At 36.8% G+C, this 19,772-nt stretch overlaps 1 protein-coding gene across 1 annotated transcript in view; it reads left to right on the top strand.

Moving 5' to 3' along the window:
• LOC127545921 (zinc finger protein OZF-like) overlaps positions 1–19,772 on the top strand; it is a 229,384-nt gene that overhangs the window by 49,231 nt on the left and 160,381 nt on the right. The gene's annotated exons all lie outside the window — the stretch shown is intronic.

Genomic DNA, 19,772 nt, shown 5'->3' with positions numbered 1-19,772 from the left:
GGAATTCCTAGAGTGGGACATTGAGCATAGGGAAGGAAAAAGAATCACATCCTAGTTTTCCTGTCTATTTGAAAGGAATAGCAAGATGTGGGATAATAGATTTAGAGTTTCATATGCAATCATTCTTATTATTTATAATCATTTATGGAAATGCTAGTTTTATTCCATAAATGAAAAATAAAACTAAATAATGTGACTCTGTTCTCACAGTAACCTTTAAAATTAGCTGATATCCCCATTTGAGAGGTGAAGAAACTGAGGTACGCAGTTTAAGTCAGTGGTTCTCAAACTTTTGTTTTCACTATCTTTATACTATTTAAAAAACTATTGAGGATCTGTCTGAAGAATTTTTGTTTATGTGGATTATATTGATAGATATTTACCATATTAGAAAAAAATTAATTTGAATTTGCAGACCTTCTGAAAGCGTTTCAGAGACCACCAGAGAATCTCTGGACTTTACTTTGAGAACCATTGGTTTAAGTGATTTACTGAGGTTCACATAGCTAAGAACTCTCTGAGGCTTGATTTAAACTCAGGCACATCTGACTCTATACTCGGGTCTCTCTCCACTGCATGACCAGTTCTGCCTAACCTCTAGATAATGGAAACCATGCATCAAGTCCATCTTTCTATGGAGAAGGGGCCCCAAGACCAGATTGTCTTATTCTAGTTTCCTGTTGATCAGGCTCAAGGTTTCTCTGGTCCAATAACCCTTTTTATGCAGTTTTTGTGAGGTTACAAGTTTCTGCCAGAATGGGATATAACTGGATGAGGTCAGGGAGTGGAAGATTTGGCTCCTTCTCAGAACAAGTTGAATGACAGGATAATGTGGTACACCCCATTTTGGATTACTTCCATTACAAATACTAATAGGTGAATATGGACTCATATGTAAACATAATGAGGTGAATCTCAAAATGGAGCTGCTCTGATCCTCAGCCCTTTCCCTAAAGAGAACTGAATTACAAGCTGCTCTCTATGCTTATCCCTGATTTCCCTGCTCAGGCCTTCCAGTTCCCAGAGAAGATGTGATCTCTTATTTTCACCAAAGGCAAACACCATGGTTATTGGACCAAGAAGGCCTGAGGAGTTGCCCTCCAGGTGAGTGAGGTGCATGAGTTGGAATTACACAAGACTTCTAGGTGTTGTCACGAGATCCATGCTAGGTGTGGGGGAGGATGATCTGCCTTAGAATTCTTTTTCAGATATTTCATGGCAGTGGTGTGTAATGGGCTGAGGCTTGAGTTGATGCACTGAGGTCCCAAGCACATGAGGCTAAATAGTAATTGGACCAAAATCTATTAATATATAAGCTTGGAGAAAGAATGGCCCCCGCCCACTCTTTGTGCAAGTCCTGATGTGTTGTATAGGAAGTGACGATTCTGGTGGGTGGAGGCAGGGGAGTGAAAAAGGAAGGGGAGGAGAGCTCAGGCCCCACTTTCTCTGCTAGCTGGCTTCCTGTCGCAGCTGCCCATATTGCTATCGCAATCCTTCTTGCCCATATTGGGCTTTTTTCACCTCTTCACTTCAATAAAGACTGAAGATTTTTCATATCCTTTAACCATCTATCACTTGGAGATTTTTTTGAATCAATTCTCTATATAATTTAGAAATAAGGCCTTTATCAGAAACCTTTGATGTAAAAATTTTTTCACAATTTTCTGTTTTCCTCCTAATCTTATCTCCATTGGTTTTGTTTGTACTAAAACTTTTTAATTTAATATAATGAAAATTAAGGTTTTTTTTTTCAATTCACTCATGACAATTACTGCCTTACAAGACAGCAAAATGTACTTGAAGATCTACTGTGTTGTTTTTTCAAGTAATGCTTATATATAAAACAATTTTTAAAGGATAAAATTGATTAACATATATGTAGGGTTTTTTTCCCACTGTAAACTGGTAGTGATTATTTATTAAATCCTATGGACAGAGCAAGCCAGGATTTGAATTCTGGTCTCGGCTCCTGGGATTTGGATCAAGTCACACAGCCATTCTGAGCTCATGGCCTGAAGTGTGCATATAATGAGAAGGATGGTCCTTTCTGTGTCACAGGTTTGTTTTGAGGATCCAATGTAATTGAACTTGAAGCTCTTTGTAAATTAAATCATTCTTTTGATGTGAGTTAATGGCATTTTCAAATGATTGGTTCTATCCATTTTATATTCTGCCTAACGAGGGAAATGTAAATGTATGGGAGGGTATATTGTCTGTATGTATTTTATTTTTTATTTTTTCAGATGGAGAAATAAGACCTGAAATGAAGGAAACTACTACAGAGTTTTCTGTAGAAAAAACTCAGAATGGAACATTCATGAGTGATGATGGTCCCTGTGGCTTCAGTTGGAGAGAAATCTGTACTAAGTATGAAAGAATCCAAACAGGAGAAAAACATGAGTGTAAACAGTGTGGAAAGGCTTTTATGAGAAAGGCTGGTTTTATTGCACATATGAGGATCCACAATGAAGCAAAATGTTATGAAGGTAATCAATGTGGAAGAGCTTTTCAAAACAAGGCTCATCTTATTATATCTGAGAGAATCCATACTGGAGAGAAATCTTATGAATGCAACCAATGTGGAAAGTCTTTTAGAAGAACATATAATCTCACTGTACATCAGAGGATCCATTCAGGAGAGAAACCTTATAAATGTAAGCAATGTGGAAAGGCTTTTGCACGTACAGAAAGTCTTAGTCTTCATCAGAGAACCCACACAGGAGAGAAACCTTATGAATGTAAGAAATGTGGGAAAGCTTTTACTCGAATGGAAAATCTTACTCTGCATCAGAGAATCCACACTGGTGAGAAACCTTATGAATGTAAGCAATGTGGAAAGACTTTTATACGGAGGGCTGGTTTTATTGCACATCAGGGAATCCATGATGAAGTGAAAGTTTATGAAGCTAATGAATGTGAACAGATTTTCAGAGACGAGAGATGTCTTATTGCTCATCAGAGAATACACTCTGGAGAGAAAAAATATAAATGTAATCAATGTGGAAAGGCTTTTACTTGGAGGTTCAAACTTAGTGTGCATCAGAGAATCCACACTGGAGAAAAACCTTATGAGTGTAATCAGTGTGGAAAGAGTTTCAGGGTGAGAAGATATCTTATTAAACATCAGAGAATCCACACTGGAGAGAAACCTTATGAATGTAATCAGTGTGGAAAGGCTTTTACAAGGATGGACAGTCTTACTGAACATCAGAGAATCCATACTGGAGAAAAACCTTTTGACTGTAATCAATGTGGAAAGACTTTCAGGTACAGATCCAATCTTGCTGAACATCAGAGAAGCCACCCTGGAGAGAAACCTTATGAGTGTAATCATTGTGGAAAGGGTTTTAATCAGAGGGACAGTCTTACTGCACATCAGAGAATCCACACTGGAGAGAAACCTTATGAATGTAACCAATGTGGAAAGGTTTTTGGAGAAAGGAGCTGTCTTAATCGACACCAGAAAATCCATACTAGAGAGAAATCTTATGAATGTAACCAATGTGGAAAGGGTTTTAGAGAAAGGAGGTGTCTTAATCGACATCAGAAAATTCATAGTAGAGAGAAATCTTATTCCTGTAACCACTGTACAGAGACTTTCAGACATAGCTCCCAACTAGTTCGACATAAGCAAATCCACACTGGAAAAAAAACTTAAAAATAAAATCAATGTGCTCATGCTTAAAGACTAAATTCAGTCCTTGTTTACTGTCATTCATGGGAGATATAGGAATCTTCTAACTGACTACGGGTACAAAGCCATCTAGGGACTCAATAATGGGAAGGCTTTCAGCCAGAGATTGTTTCTTATCCTTTTATCAGAGGGTTTATAATGAAAAGAAATCTTATGAAAGAGTTCAGTGAAGATCTCTGAACATGGAAATCACTAGTGAAGATTACATTTTCTGTTTCACTATAATAGAATGGTGAGATAAGCAAAATAATTTATGATGACTGTCCAGGGTTTAAAAAAAAAGTAGGCACTAGATCTGTAAACTGCAGGATTGTGTGGGGAACTACATCTGGATGTCCTAGGAAACCAAATGTCTTCAGAATAAGGAAAATATCTTGAGTTAATGTTATGGCAACCAGAGAACAACATTTGATGAAGGGAAGAAATAAGACTTGTTGGTCCAGAATTGGGACAATTTAGAGAAATTTTGTGTTCTCTTGTAGCCACCTCCACGTAGGGACTCAGCTACATCTAGGCCAGTACATGAGACAATCATAGAACTTCTGTTTTTTTCTTGAGGGAGTTTCTGCCTCCTTATTTTGGTGATCGCTTATGAAGAAGCGATTCCCCTGATGAAGTTGAGGCAGAACAGAATCCTTCTGTAAAAATAAAAAAGAAAAGGAAAAATCATCATGACCCAAATATGGTACTGATATCTAAACCAGGAAGAGGCAAGGCTGGTTCAATATCAGGAAAACTATTACCATATCCAACCATATCAATTACAAAATCAACAAGTCATATGATAATTCATAATTTTTTAGAAAATACAGCACCCATTCCTACTAAAAACACTAGGGACCATAGGGATAAAGGGAGTTTTCCTTAAAATAATAAGTAGTATCTATCTAAAATCTATAGCAAGCATTATTTGTAATAGAGAGAAGCTGGATCTATTCCCAGTAAGATCAAGGGTGAAACAAGAAAGCCCATTATCATCCCTATTATTCAGAGTTGTACTAGAAATGCTGGCTTTAGCAATAAGAAAAGAAAAAAGAAATTAAAGGAATGAGAATAGGCAATGAGGAAATAAAACTATAACTCTTTGCAGGTAATATGCTGATATACAGAGGTAATCCTAGATATATCATCCAAAAGCCTACTGGAAACAATCCACAGCTTTAGCAAAATTGCAATATATAAAATAAATCCACACAAACCGTTAGCATTTCTATATATTATTGACAAAGCCCATCAGCAAAAGATAGAGAAATTTCATTTAAAATTACTGTAGACAAAATGCACCTGCCACGACAAACTCAAGAACTATAAAAACACAATTGCAAAATATTTCATACAAATAAAGTGAGATCTAAACAAGTGGAAATACATTAATTTTTCATGACTAGGCTGGGCTAATATAATAAAATTAATAATTCTGCCTAGTTTTGTTATGGGCCAGAACTTGAAACAAGGTGCTAAGTCCCTTGAATTGATAGAGACAATGCTTATGTACTTAGTTCACACCTTTAAGAGAGCATATATAAGGAGGAACTCACTAAAGGACAAGCCCACTAGAGACCCTGGGAGATTGAGAAGCCAGGATTCAATTGGGCAGAATGAAGGAAGACAGAGAAGTGGCAGGCTGGCCTGTAGAGAACACTGAAACCAAGATCCAAAAGACCTCCAGAAAACTAGCCGAGCCTCAAGTGAAGTAGATAAGATTTTAGAAGAGACAATAAAGTTTGAACTTTAACTCCTGGTTGACTTTGAGGTGATTTTTACTTTAAACTGAAACAAAGGCTGCTCCGAGAAGCCCCCCAAGAAATCTGCCCCAAGAGAACATTGTATTTTAGGGAAGAGAATATTACATAGTTTGGTCTTCTTGTTCAGTATCATACCAATAAACTATCAAAACATTTTATAGAAGTAGAAAAAATAACATCTGGAAGAACAAAAGATCAAGAATATCAAGGAAATTTATGAAAAAAAAAAATGATGCAAAGGCTGATAGCTTAAACAGTACCAAACCTAAAACTATATTATAAAGCTGCAGTCAGCTTTATAATTTGGTACTGGCTAAGTGGTACATCACTGGACTAGATTAGATGTGCACGACACAACGATCAGGGCCTGTAGCAATCTAGTATTTGATAAACTCCCAAATTTTAGCTACTGAAATAAGAACTCACCATTTGACAAATTTTTTTTAGGAAAACTGGAAAATAATATGTCAGAAACTTGGGATAGTACAACATCTCACACCCCATACCAAAATAAGATCAAAATGGATATATAATTTGGGCATAATGGATGATACCATAAACAAATTAGGAGAACTTGGGGTAGTTCACCTGTCAGATCTTTGGAGAAGGGAGGAAGTTATGATCAAAGAATTAGATAATATTATGAAAGACAAAATGGACAAGTTTGGTTATGTTCAATTAAAAAGTTTTTGCACAAGCAAAACCAACAGAAACAAGATTAAAATGGAAGTACAAAGCTGGGAAAACTTTACAGCCAGTGTTTTTGATAAAGGTCTCATTTCTAAAATACATAAAGAGGACAGTTGGGGGTCAACAAGTCATATGATAATTCATAATTTTTTAGAGGAGTAAATTGTCCTACTTGCTGGGGAAATCTGAAAAGCTTGAAATTTACTATCCTACATATGATCTTCCCAGAATCCTCCCTATAGTCCCATTTAAGAAGAAATTGAACAAGCTATTAATGAACTCCTGAAGAAAAAAATCTGCAGGGCCAGATGGGTTTACAAGTAAATTCTATGAGACATATAAAGAATAATTAGTTACAATACTATATAAAGTATTTGAGGAAATGGAGGAAAAAAAGAGTCCTACCCAAATTAATTCTAGAACACAGTTATGACACTGATAACTAAATCAGGAAGGGCCAAAACAGAGAAAGAAAATTACAAACTATTTTTCTAATGAATGTGATGCAAACATTTTAAATAGAACATTAGCAAAGAAATTACAGCAACTTATCACCAAGATAATACCCTATGACCAAGTGGGATCTATATCAGGAATGCAGGGTTGGTTTAATACCAGGAAAACTATCAGCATAATTAACCATATCAATAACCAAACAGAAATCATGTCAATGTCTCAATAGATGCAGAAAAGGCATTTGCCACAATATAACACCCATTCCTATTAAAAACACTAGAAAACATAGGAGTAAGTGCAGTTTTCCTTTAAATGATTTATTTAAACCATCTATTTAAAACCACCAGCAAGCACTATATGTATCAGGGGATAAGCTAGAAGTATTCCCAGTAAGATCAAAGGTGAACCAAAGTTGCCCCTTATCACTACCATCATTCAACATTGTACCACAGTTGTACCTTGTAGCAAATTATAGCATAATTTGTACTACAAATGTTAGCTTTTGCTATAAGAAAAAAGGAATTGAAGGGGTTAAATCACACTTAATCACAGTATATTTAGAGAATCAACTAAAAAACTACCAGAAATAATGAACAACTTTAGCAAAGTTGCAACATAAAAAATAAACTCACATAAATCATCAGCATGTTTATATTTTACCAGCAATGTCCAGCAAGAGATTGAGAAATATCATTGACTATAACTGTAGAAAATTAAAAATATTTGGAAGTCTGACTAGAGAAAGCCAGAAACTCTATGAACACATAAACCACTTTTCACACAAATAAGATTGGATCTAAACAATTAAAAGAATATCAAGTATTCATATGTAGGCCAAATTAATATAATAAAAATGACAATTCTACCTAAATTAATCTATTCAGTTCCATACCAATCAAAATACCAAGAAAAAATAATAGCAATATTCACATGGAGGAACAAAAGATTAAAAATTTCAAGGGAATTAATAGGAAAAAAAAAAGCAAAGAAAGGTAGCCTAGGTGCACAAGACCTAAGGGGTCATCACAATTATTTGGTACTGAGTAAGAAATAGAGTAGTGATCAGTAGAATAGGTTAGAATGAGGGTATGTGTGTATATATGGGGGCTGGTAGCATGTATATATCAACATACATATTATATATTAACTATAGCCTGCTTGGGGGAGGTGAAGGTAATTGAAAGGTAAAAAAGGAATAAAGTAAAAAAGATGTACAGCAATGAACAAAACCATTTACAAGGAAGAAAAGATGGACATGCAGGAATATAATTTCTTATACTAATATATATATAATATATATATACTGTCATAAAGTGCTAATTGTTATATATTTTGAATCCTCCCTCATGTTCTGCTTGCCACAAGGCAATATTCTCTTTTGTATTTCTTTTTTTTTTAATTCTTTTTTTTTTTTAAGTAAAGTATATCTCTTCGGTTAATGTGGGCAATCTATATTTTTGTTATGGGTTCATCTATTTAGCTTACAGTATCAGATTTATTGACATACAGTTGTCCAAAATAGCTCCTAATTATTTCTTTAATTTCCTTTTCAATGATGGTAAGGTAAGTTCACCCTTTTCACTTTTTATACTCGTAATTTTGTTTTTGTCTTCCCTTTTTCTAATCAAATTAACTCATGGTTAACCTATTTTGTTGTGTTTTTGTTTTCCTTTCATAAAACCGACTTTTAATTTTATTTATTAGTTCAATAGTTTTCTCACTTTTAATTTTGTTAATCTCTCCTTTGATTTTCCAAATTTCTAATTTGGCATTTAATTGAAGGTTTTTAATTTGTTCTTTTTCTAACTCTTTTAGCTGCATGCCCAATTCATTGATCTTCTCTTTCTCTATTTCATTCATGTAAGCATATAGAGATATAAAATTTCCCCTAAGAACTACTTTGGCTACATCTCATAAGTTTTGGTATGTTGTCTCATTTTTGTCTGTCATTCTCTTATGAAAATATTGTTTCTATGATTTCCTGTTTGATGTACTCATTCTTTAGGATTAGATCATTTAGTTTCCAATGAATTTTTAGTCTGTTTTTGGATGGCCCTTTAGTGCATATTGCATATTTCATATTGCATAGTCATCATGATTTGGAAAGGATGCATTTACTATTTCTGCCTTTCTGTACTTGATTGTAAATATTTTTATTCTCTAACACATGGTCAAATTTATGTAGGTGCCATGTACCATTACGGGAAAAGTATATTTCTTTCTATTCCCATTAAAATTTCTCCAAAGGTCTATCATACTTAACTTGTCTAAAATTTTATTCACCTCTTCAACTTCTTTTTGGCTTATTTCATGGTTAGATTTATTTAGTTTTGATAAAGGGATATTGAGATCCCCCACTAATAAAGTTCTGTCATTTCTTCTTGCAACTCACTTAACTTTTCTATGAGTTTGAATGCTATACCATTCAGTGCATATATGTTCAGTGTTGATATTGCTTCATTATCTATGATACTCTTTAACAAGATGTAGGTTCCTAATAGAATAGAACCTGCTAAGGACTTTAGCTTCCCAGATGTGGAGTTGTCTACTTCAAGTGAGGGTGGGATCTCTCTTTCAGAAATTTTTAAGCAAAGGAAAAATGACTCCATTGATGGGTTTCAAAGGTTCTGCTTACTGTACTGAACCACCAAATTGATGAGATTTGGCACCAAATGTTGGGGAGAGAGATTTGGGAGCAAGTTGCAAAACATATTATAGTTAAGGAATATATGCTTTATTTTTTTTTTTGACAGACCATATGCCTAGGTAATTTTTTTACAACATTATCCCATGTACTCACTTCTGTTCCAACTTTTCCCTTTCGTCCCTCCACCCCCTCCCCTAGATGGCAAGAAGTCTTATACATGTTAAATATGTTATAGTATATCCTAGATACAATATATGTGTGAAGAACTGAACAGTTCTCTTGTAGCACAGGAAGAATTGGATTCAGAAGGTAAAAATAACCTGGGAAGAAAAACAAAAATGCAAACAGTTTACACTCATTTCCCAGTATTCTTTCTCTGGGTGTAGCTGCTTCTGACCATTATTGATCAACTGGAACTGAATTAGATCTTCTATTTGTCGAAGATATCCATTTCTATCAGAATACGTCCTCATACAGCATTGTTGTTGAAGTGTATAATTGTAATGGGCTGAGGCTTGAATTGATGCACTGATGTCCCAAGCACGTGAGGCTAAATAATAATTGGACCATACTCTATTAATATATATGCTTGGAGAAAGAATGGCCCCCACCCACTCTTTGTGCAAGTCCTGAAATATATATATATATATATATATATATATAAAATGATGATTTTGGTGGGTAGAGGCAGAGGAGTGGAAAAGGGAAGCGGAAAGAGAGACTGCTGGCTGGTTTCTTGACACAGCTGCTCGCATTGCTATCGTGATCTCCTTTTACCTGCGATCACCCTTCACCTGCAATCCCTCTTCACCTCTGCTGGCTGGCTTCCTGTTGCAGCTGCCCATATTGCTATCACAATCCCCCTTTACCTCAAAATAAATAAATAAAGATGGGAGATTTTCCCCTTACCCTGAATTCCTGACTCTGGCTGATTTTAAATACGTGGTCATCACATATAATGATCTCCTGGTTCTGCTCATTTCATAGCATCAGCTCATGTAAGTCTCTCCAAGTCTCTCTGTATTCATCCTACTGGTCATTTCTTACAGAATAATAATAGGAATATATACTTTAAACAGTGAATGCAATTTAAATAAAGGCTTGAGCTGTTTTGCCCATCATCCCCAGAGTGACCTCAGCCCTCAAAATAACAACAGATAATTCTACTTGATGTCACTGGAAATTGTCTCCTACCACTTAGTGCAGTCCAGATTCTGATGAATGTCTTTTCAGAATCCTCTTCATATTTTCATCAGATAAGACTTTATTCCAGCTTCTCAGAAAACAAAATACATCTGTTCTTTAATTTTATTCTCTTTGAATGATCACATAAAACTTTTTCTCCCAGAGAATGCTGTGCTGGCCAGCTTCTCTCAAAGACTTTGCAGAATTTTTTTAGAATATATGACTTAAATCAGTTCTGCTGAGGAAGCAATTTTCCATCACTCTCTTCTCCACAGATCCATGTACCTCACAGATAAAACACAAACTTTCTTCCTCAATCTGCAAGGAATAATAAAACATTTCTCAGCTTTATTCCAACTCATCCTGTAAGATTCTATTGTCAAACTCAATAAGATTTTAATGACTCTAGTTTCAGGTATTGACTTTGACACTCAAAAATGGTATGACCTTTAGGCAAATCCCTTCTCTGTGCTTTAGTTTCCTCCTGTAAATTGAAGAAAGCTGGATTTTTGATTCTCAAATATCTTTCAGCTCTACATTTCATAAGTTTTGGTGATTTAGATGTTGGTGACATTCAAGGATGTGGCTGTAGAATTCAGTCAGAAGGAATGGAGCCTCTTGAATCATCCTCAGGAGTTGCACAAGGAGGTCATGTTGGAAAATACTTGGAACTTGCTCTCCCTAAATAAGGGCATTTCCCTTAATAACTAAATCTGCAATCAAAAAGCATATCTTCATTCTCTACAGTGCAGTGGTTGGCTGGGATATCATTTAAAAAGGGAAAAGTGCTGGTTACCTGTGCCCAAATGACAGGGTCCTCCTACATGTCAGCATTGGATGGTAGGAAGATGATGTATCTGTAAGCTGTATCTGATACCTGAAGCTGTATTTTACCAATTCTAGGTAACTTGAAGCCAACGATCAAATCAGCATGTAAGCATCTCAAACAAATAATCTCAGAGGTAATTTTATCTGACCTCTACCTGGACATGAATTCCATGTCCAAATTCATGTTGTCTGCCAAAGCTCTAAAAATTGCTCAGACAACTTTTCCTTATAACCTGTTCCTTTTTGGGATGGTTCTAGTATTTGGAATATTCTTTTTACAGCCATCAATTTGTAGCCCCAAGTACCTAGTTATCCCTAACACAGGAAGTTTGTCCTTAATCTTTCTTCTTAATCTTACCCTAAAATTCCAGCATAAATATTTCTTTTTACCTGTTTTTTTGCCAGGTACTATGCCATATTGTTTAAGAAGAAGTTCCAGCAAATACATTATTTTCACTGTTCTAAATACTCCCATTAAAAATAAAAGATGAAGAAAGGTGCTGTTTGCATCCAGATAAAGATAAAAAATAATATTGTGTCAATTTAACATATTAACCTGCCAAGTTAGGTGACATTGTTATCCCTCCCATTGAGAGTTGAAGAAACTGAGGCAAAGAGTTTAATTTACTTACAAAGGGGTATACAGCTAGTAACTTTCCAAGGCTTAATTTTAACCTCTGGCACACCTGACTTTATGCCCATGTCTCTCTCCACTATACTACCAGCTCCCTTTTATTTCTACATATTGGAAAGTGGAATGAGAATGTTTTTCTATGATGAAGGGACCAAGATTAAGGTCCCTCTTGATCAGGCTTGAGACTGCTCAGACCCAATAACTCTTTTTATGCAGATATGGCATTAGAAGACTCTATCTCAGTAGACAGCACATTGGGGAAAGAGCATTTGTCTCTTCCTCAGAACAAGTTGTACAACAGGATGATGTGGCAAACCCTATCATGAGTTCCTAACATTATAAGCACTAATGAGTGACCACAGACTCATATGTTTGCATATATTGGGATGAATCTCAAAATGGAGTAGCTCTGGATCCTCACCCCATTCCCTAAGGAGAACTAAATTTCAGCCTTCTCTCCTTCATCCCTAATTGATGTCCATGCCTAGGCCTTTGAGCTCCCAGAGAGCTCATTTTGAACAAAGAGAAGTCCCTTAGATGCAGCGCCCAGAAGGCCTGAGGAGCTTCTCTCCAGGTGAGTGAGGAGAAGGCAGGGACATGAGAGTTGTGCTTATAAGAGACTTCTCGGGATTACCAGGAAGTAAAAGCTTGGTTTGGGGAAGAGCCCTGGAATTCTTTTTCAGATATTTTTTGGCAGTGGCTTCCTAGACTAGTCACTGAATCTTGTTTTCCCATTTATAAAATGAGTGGCTTGCACGCTATGGCCTTGTAGGTCCAGACTTCCAGTGATCATCTATGATCCTATAAGAAGCCATTGTGGGGAATTTGGGAAATTTCCACTACCTGTCAGGTTCTAGGCTAAGCAGCAGGAACAAAAAGAGATGCAAGGGACACCTGCTCTCATGGAGACCACAGACTGTGGGGCAGACAATCTACCAGAAATTTTGTAGAAAAATTGGAAAACTTTAGTGCCTTACTAGGTCACTAATTAGTGAGAATAGTGGTTTAAGGACAGCAGCATTGGGGAGAAAATACTCAAAATCAAATAAAATAGTGATCATTTATACAGCATTTCCTGTGTGTCATGCACTGTATAAATACTGTCTCATTATATCCTCATGAGAATCCTAGGACTTAGTTGTATTATTAGGCTCATTTTATAGATAAAGTAACTGAAGAAAACAGACTACCTGTAATTTGACTAAGCAAGGAATACTACTGAAAGTGTCAAAAGGGCATTAATTATTTGTCAAATACTAGTAAAAAGATATTTCTTTTGAGTAATGACAAGTGTTGTATTAAATGACCAATCTATTAAAAAAATCAATTGCAAATATTGATTTTTTAATCTTTTTGTTTTTAATAATGTTTAATATACAAAACAATCTTTAAAAATATAGAATTTCTTCAGATATAGATTTTTTTCCTACCATTTATAAAGTGGCCACACTATCACAAAAAACAAACACAAAAACATAGTGTTAATGTTCAGAATATGACCTCAGATAATGTAACAGGAAAAAAATAGTTGAAAAAGATCCTCAGAAAGGGCAGACAATGAAAGTGATAGAGAAAAATTGAAAATGGAGATAATTTTTCAAATACTGTAGACAGCATGCCGATTCACAGGAAACGAATTCCAATCTCAATTGTTGGCACTTGACTCAAGTCACTGGACCACTCTGAGCTGATGGCTCAAACTGTGCACATACTGAGAATGAAGATGCTTTCTGTGTTACCACAGATTTACTGTGAGGATCCAATATATTTGTGCATGAAGCTCATTAAAAATTCAATCATCATGGGATTTGAGCTAATGAGATTTTTTTTTTTAAGTGATTGATTCTGCCCATTTGGGATTTTTCTCTTTAACTGGCCAAATAGAAAATAGTTGGTTGACTTTCTGTTCTACTGATGAAGGGAAGGGTGTGTGTGTGTGTGTGTGTTGATTCAGAAATTCCACCTTCTCTGGACGCCAAAGGACACAAGGTACTGTGGGATGGCTTTTGGCAAAAAAATTTTATGGCTTCTGGCAAATGTCTCTTTCACATCATTTTTGTTTCTGTGTGCATATCTATGCAGAATGACTGTCAGGTTTGTTCTGTGAGCTCGATTTTGTTCACTAGAAAGATTTAAAATGCATCCAGCAACAAGACCAAAACTTTTATACTGCAGTTGAATGCTGTTAACATCCTTGACTTAAAAAGGAAAAGGGAAAAAGCCTTAAAAAGGTAAAAAGCCTAACTTTTTCCTGTGGACCTCAGCTCTGGCCAAGCTAGGGACCACAGAAATTAAGTTAGTCAATTAAAATTAAAATAACATTTTAGCTCATTTTTCTTATCTGTAGAGAGAACTTTATACAAATTTGTTGTGAAAAATCACATGATTACAAAAGTGCTTACATAAAAGAAATGCTTTATGAAACTGCTATATTGTATATAATTGTTTCACATTTGATAACTTTACATGGGTTTTTAGATGTGACCAGCAAACAATGTCAATATTGAGATAAATGATTTCTATGTGTGTGTAAAGTGATTTTTTTTTCCTTTATTAAATCCTTTTATTTTTCAAAACATATGCATGGACAATTCTTCAACATTAGCCCTTGCAAAACCTTATATTCCAGATTCCTGCCCCCCTTCCTCACTCCCTCCCTTAGGTAGAAAGTAGCCTAATATATGTTAAACATGGTAGAAATATATCTTAAATCCAATATATGCATACATATTTATATAATTATCTTGCCATACACACACACAAAATCAAATGAAACAAAAAGAGAGAGAGAGAGAGAGAGAGAGAGAAACAAAATAAAATGCAAGCAAACAACAATAAAAAGTGAAAATACTATGTTGTGTTCCACATTCATTTCCCACAGACCTCTCTCAGAGTATAGATGGCTCTCTTTATCGCAAGATCATTGGCACTGATCCACAGCCACATCCATCAGAATTAATCGTATAGTCTTGTTGTTACCATGTACAATGATCTCCATTCTGCTCACTTCGCTTAGCCTCAATTCATGTAAGTCTCCCCAGGCCTCTCTAAAATCATCATGCTGATTGTTGCTTATAGAATAATAATATTCCATAACACTCATTTACCATAACTTATTCAGCCATTTCCAACTGATGGGCATCCTCCCAGTTTCCAGTTTCTTGCCACTACTGAAAGGGCTGCTACAAACATTTTTGCATATGTGAGTCCCTTTCCCTCCTTTAAGATCTCTCTGGGATATAAGCCCAATAGAATATGTAAAGTAATTTGGAAGCAAATTCAACTAAATTAAGGCTTCCCCAAGACTAGGAGGACAGTACAAAAGGAAAGAGGTTCTTTCTCTTTCTTCTCCCTTCCCCCTGACTGCAACAGGGACAGATAGATGAAAGGGTGAGAGGGAGAGAAAGAGAATACACTCAGTTCAATGAAATTTGTTATTTGAGATATGATGTCAAAGCAGTTTTAAAGGAGCTCTAAGCCCATTAAAGGGATATGTAAATTGTAATCTGTTTGCATTGATAGTGTTAACAAAAGATTTAAGAGTTTGGAAACTTCAGGAAGCCAAAAGTAGCAAACTATTAGGTTAAAGACTCTGAAAACAGCCTGTTTTTGAGTTACCTAGAATGAGGCTTCTGAGGGATCTGTCAGTAAAAATTGGCACTACAAACTGTTGTTGGAACATAAGCATTTTAATCCTTTCCTGGCTCAATGGTTTGTGTGAATTGAAAAATAACCAAATAACAATTCAGTGTGTCTAGAACATTTAATTAGAATTTAGGATATCTCACAGGCTAAAGTTAAGTCAATTTTAAAATCTGTTTTATCTCAGTTTTAAGAATTGCCTTTTTTTCTCCCTAAAACAAAAGGGAAACATTTAAGAGAGGAGAAATCCTCTCTGAATACTTCCAAAGCTTCAACAGCTTGGGGACAGAATAAAGCAGTTCACTGCTACTTGAAAAACTCTAGTAACAGATAGCCTACTTTTGAGTTATCAAAGAGTTAGAATTCTGAGGGCCCTGTCAAGTAAAAGAAGGTGGAAAATGTATTTAGCCTTGTTAATCCCATTTTATAATACTTTGTAAATGTAATAGAATTACATGTTTTCACTTTTGCTTAAAAAAAAAAAAAGAGAAGGAAATAACAGGCAAGAGTATTTGGCTATTACTTAGGAAAAATCTAACGTAGTTAACTAAGTTACTTGTTAACTTAGTCATCATGTTAAACCTAAAATTGATCATTACTTTGAGTGGAACAAGAGGGAGAAGGTGAAAGCCTTATCAGTTCACATCCAAGTATGAAGTGTGCAACATTTTTATCCCCTTCACAGAATGGGAAAGGTGGCAAACAGCACAGCCAATGAAAACACTAAGAATAGTTGGGGTGGGCAACAGCAAGCTCAGCCCCTTCCCTGGGTCTCTATCAACACCACTTAATTTTTAAGCTTGCCAGTTTTCTTAACTATCAAGTTAAGCTAGGTCATCAGCCCTGAGAAATGAGTCTGTTTAGGATGTAGAGTTCCTAAAAAAGAAATGTGTTTACTAAGAAGCTATGTTTGTTTAATGTTTAATGATTGATCCTTTGCACCAGGATACGTTTAACAATATAAAGCATATTACACAAAATCTATGTGCGTAAGTCCAGATAAGCTTTTAAAAATAATGTATCTGGCTCTAAGCTGTGGTAAGTAGAATTTGCTACTGGAAATAAAATCTCTTGCGGCTGTAACTGAGATTCTTTTGACTTTTGAATTCGTTCACCTGATCATTAAGTCAGTAACCCACCATTCGAGAGCATGCCTTCTTGAACTGTCACAGATGGAAATCTTCTCTGGGCAAGAACTGGGAGGACAATCTTAGCCTCTGCTCAAGGTTGGATTCTTCTAACTCAGTTTCCTACTTCTGTTTCTTTGTTTCCCACCTGATTATTCTCGAGTCTCTCTATCAGGTGGAATTATCGCTATATGATTAGTTGTCAAACAGAGCTGAGGACACATCATCCTGCCATGTATGTGCTCTCAGGCTGAGGCCTGAAGGACCTGTTCTGATGCTACTGTAATCATGTCCCTGCTTTTTCCTCTTCAACCAAATTTCTATAAGCAGAGCAAATGGTCAGTAGAAGCCTTGAGCCCAGTATGAGTATCCTTGGGAACAAAATGGTTTTCTACCTTAGGTCTTAAAGATGCTTTATTTTACATATGATTGCATCAAGACTCACAATTTCTTTTTGCGCTTGAAGGGTAAATGCAAGGCAACATAACCCTCACCAATTAGCATCGGCAGTCATGTCCATAACATGGAGCTAACTCCCACGTATTTGGACAGACCCCGCTATCCAGTATGTAGATGATATCTTGACTGCAACCTTACCTGACATGCTGCTCTGGCTGCAACCATACAAACCCCTAACTTCCAGTTCCTCCACCCAGGGTTAACAAGTTCCTCTGTCTAAAGGCCCACATTGCTTTAAGATAAGTATATGGGCCATGAATTAACTCCCACCTCCCTTTTGCTCTCAGTGAAGAGGAAGCAATCACTCCCTGAGCCTTCCTTAAACAGCTGGGCACTTTCCTGGGCAGGGCTGGATTTTATACCTAACTTTGATTATTGCCAAGCCCTTCCATGATTCTATTTCCTGACACAATTCCCCTCTGATGGGACCCTGATCGGACCAAAGCTTTTAAGACCCTGAAAGTTAAACCAATCTCTTGCCCTGTCTTAGCCCTACCTAAAGCCTTTTATGCTGTACATTGATGGAAGGTGGGGCCAGGTCCTAGGGTGACAACCGCGCTAGCACCCCTGGTACCTCAGAATCAGCTGGAGTCAGGATAAGCAAAAATCCTTTATTTTTGGTCTTTAGACACAGGATTGAACCGGATGGAAACAGAATCTCCACAACCAACTTCTCCCTCGTCCACCGCCCAAGTGTGACTCTGGCTAGTGTTACTCCACCCCCTAGTCCCTCCTACAATCCTCTGTATACACCAATCATTGAGCCAGCACGGAGAGTGGAAAGGACTATTTTCCAAGCATATGCCCATAGAGTATTGTCCAATCAATAGTTAGCTTCAAGTGCTCGGCAGTCCTGACCTCAGTGCATCGACTCAATAGTTTCAGTCCTCTACACCTAGGGGTCTCAACTCAGTCCCTGGGACCCAACTCCAGACCTCTTGCTTATTTACTGCTCAGAGAAACTTGGTATCTCTGGGGTGACCCTCCTGCCTTAGATTTAGCTGCCATGGCCCTTCTCATTGAGAAAGCCCCCAAGTTCCCCTAGACCAATCATTGGAAGTTCTGATTCCCCACTGGGTTCAGGGCATTTTGGAATTGAGAAAGGACTGACAGTGAACATTTATCCTGACTCCAAATGTGCCTTTCATGTTTTGTGTACTCATGGGGCTACAGGGAAAGAAAGGGGACTTCTGACAGCAAAAATAAATAAATAATCCCCCCATTAAATGTGCAGGGGAAATTCTACAATTATTACAAGCTGTCCATGGACTTAGAGACATTTCTGTTATGTTCTGAGAAGGATCCCCAGAAGGGGATTCACTTCAGGCCAAGGGAAACAGGCTGCCTGTGCTGCTACCTGTTTGCTTCTGACCAGGGCACCTTTAAGTCCCCAACTCCTACACTCTCATGTAGCTCCCAGGAACAAGCTCTTGCTAAAGAAAGGGGGTATACCCTTTCACTTTTTGCTGGTTTCAAACATCCCCAATCCCAGAGGCCAACCAGTGGAAGCTTCTCTATGGCTCACACCAAGCTACTCACTTGGGAAACAAGGCTCTCCAATCTCTTGTGAAACCTCTTTTGACTGGTCAATTAAACAATTAAATTATTTAATTTAATTGCTTAAACAATTAAACAGGCCCAGTTTGTGCCAAAGTAAATTCTGAAAGGGTGCTGAACCCTCCTCCCCATCCTGAAGCCTACTTGTTGGAGGGGTACATATTTAGGGGAGGACTAGCTGATAGATTTTACACATATGTCCCCTAGCAGGGGCTTCAAACTGCTTTTGGTATTTATTGACAACTTTACTAATTGGGGAAAAGCCTTCACTTGTAAGACTGAAGGCTCAGTTTTTTCTTTCTAAAGATCAAACCCATTTAAGATTAATTATTATCTCCACTCTTCCTCTCATCCTCTCTACCCAATGCTTAATGCCTTTTAAACATTATGATGTTTGCACCCTCAGCTACCTGAGCACTCCTTTCACTGTGTATAAAGCCATGCTATTCTACCCATTATACCTACTCCTCTGGGGAGACAAAAACAGGGATTTGGAGAAAATGTTCTTTGGTATTTACCTTAAGAAAAGGTGTCTGGATGAGAGCAATTCATTGTAGTCTCATCTACCCCCCAGTCTTCCTCTGGGTGGGGTTCCTGATTACTGTCTCTAGTAACTCCCAAACTAATTCCACTTTGATTTATTCTTTGTTTGATTCATATTTGGTCCCCGCATTTTTAGCCTATTTATGAGATTTGTTTCCTCCAGACTCCAAGCTATGAACTTCCAACTATTTGTTCACCCTGAATACCATGGGCTAACTGATTCTGACACTAATCACCCCCTAAATGTGCCTGCTGCCATCTCCAAGTTGCCTGCCTCCCTTACTCAGTCTGGATCCCACTAGGCAGAGCAACTCTGAACCCCTTATCAACATGAAGCAGCTCCAGAAGATGAAATCACCATCCCTTTGACCCAAATGAATTTGGGGTTCAAATTGCTTAAGATAGGAAAAATGATGATACAGTTTCTAGGGGAAACAGCAATAAGGAGGTTCCCACATGCACACACCTTAGTGTGCTGTTGTTTTAACAATCTGTCCATCAATGATTGTAAAAGTTTTCTGGCCTAAGAATATAATATTTCTTTCCTTACACTTTAGGGAAGATA

Source organism: Antechinus flavipes, chromosome 1 (genome assembly GCF_016432865.1).
Source record: "Antechinus flavipes isolate AdamAnt ecotype Samford, QLD, Australia chromosome 1, AdamAnt_v2, whole genome shotgun sequence".
NCBI classification, from domain to species: Eukaryota; Metazoa; Chordata; class Mammalia; order Dasyuromorphia; family Dasyuridae; genus Antechinus; species Antechinus flavipes.
The sequence above is the reverse complement of the archived record's forward strand: the minus strand, read 5'-3'. Positions and strand labels throughout refer to the sequence as shown.